This window comes from Trichechus manatus, unplaced genomic scaffold, assembly GCF_000243295.1.
Source record: "Trichechus manatus latirostris isolate Lorelei unplaced genomic scaffold, TriManLat1.0 scaffold00085, whole genome shotgun sequence".
NCBI lineage: Eukaryota > Metazoa > Chordata > Mammalia > Sirenia > Trichechidae > Trichechus > Trichechus manatus.
Genome location: NW_004444021.1, coordinates 8,209,055 through 8,209,774, shown reverse-complemented (window position 1 = coordinate 8,209,774; position 720 = coordinate 8,209,055).

Here is a 720-nt window from a genome sequence, read left to right as displayed (position 1 = left end):
TAGTTCTCAGGTTGTTGTTGTTGTGTGCCTACAAGATGATTCCAACTCATAAGACCCCATGTGACAGACCAGAACTGCCCCATAGGGTTTTCTGGCCTGTAATTTTTAGGTGAGCAGATTGCCAGGTCTTTCTTCCGCGGAGCCGCTGGTGAGTTCCAACCGCCAACCTTTTGGTTAGCAGTCAAGCACTCAACCATTGTGCCTCCAGTGCTCCTTTTAATTCTCATAACAACCATAATACCTTATGGGTTAGTTATTATTATTTTCATTAAAGAGGCCAGAAAACCGAGTCACAACTGCAAATACACCAGCCCCCTTTCTTTTTCGCCATTTCACGCAAACATTAATCACCTAGAAATTCGCTCTGTCGCTAGCTAGCTTGGATCCTTTCGAAGAGATGTTCCTAAGACGCATCTCTGCGTGTGTTTATGTGTGGTACCTGGAGTAGGAAGATTTTAAAGACCCGCTGCAGGAAAACAATGTCCTGTAATTTTTCGGGTTGCATCCCCGAAGCGCCCCTCCTGGTGGGCCGCGGGAACCTGGAGGAAAGAGACCCAACAGGGGTATCAGCCTCACTCGCCCTCTACCTCTTAGCGTGGCTGCCGCCTCCGGCGGCGGCTCAGCTCTCGTGAACCTGCTCCCGGTAGCGCCGCAGGTAGCGCCGCAGCCCCCGCCCGCGCCACCTGCTCCGCGGCTCCCCACGTCCCCGCCCCTCGTCCC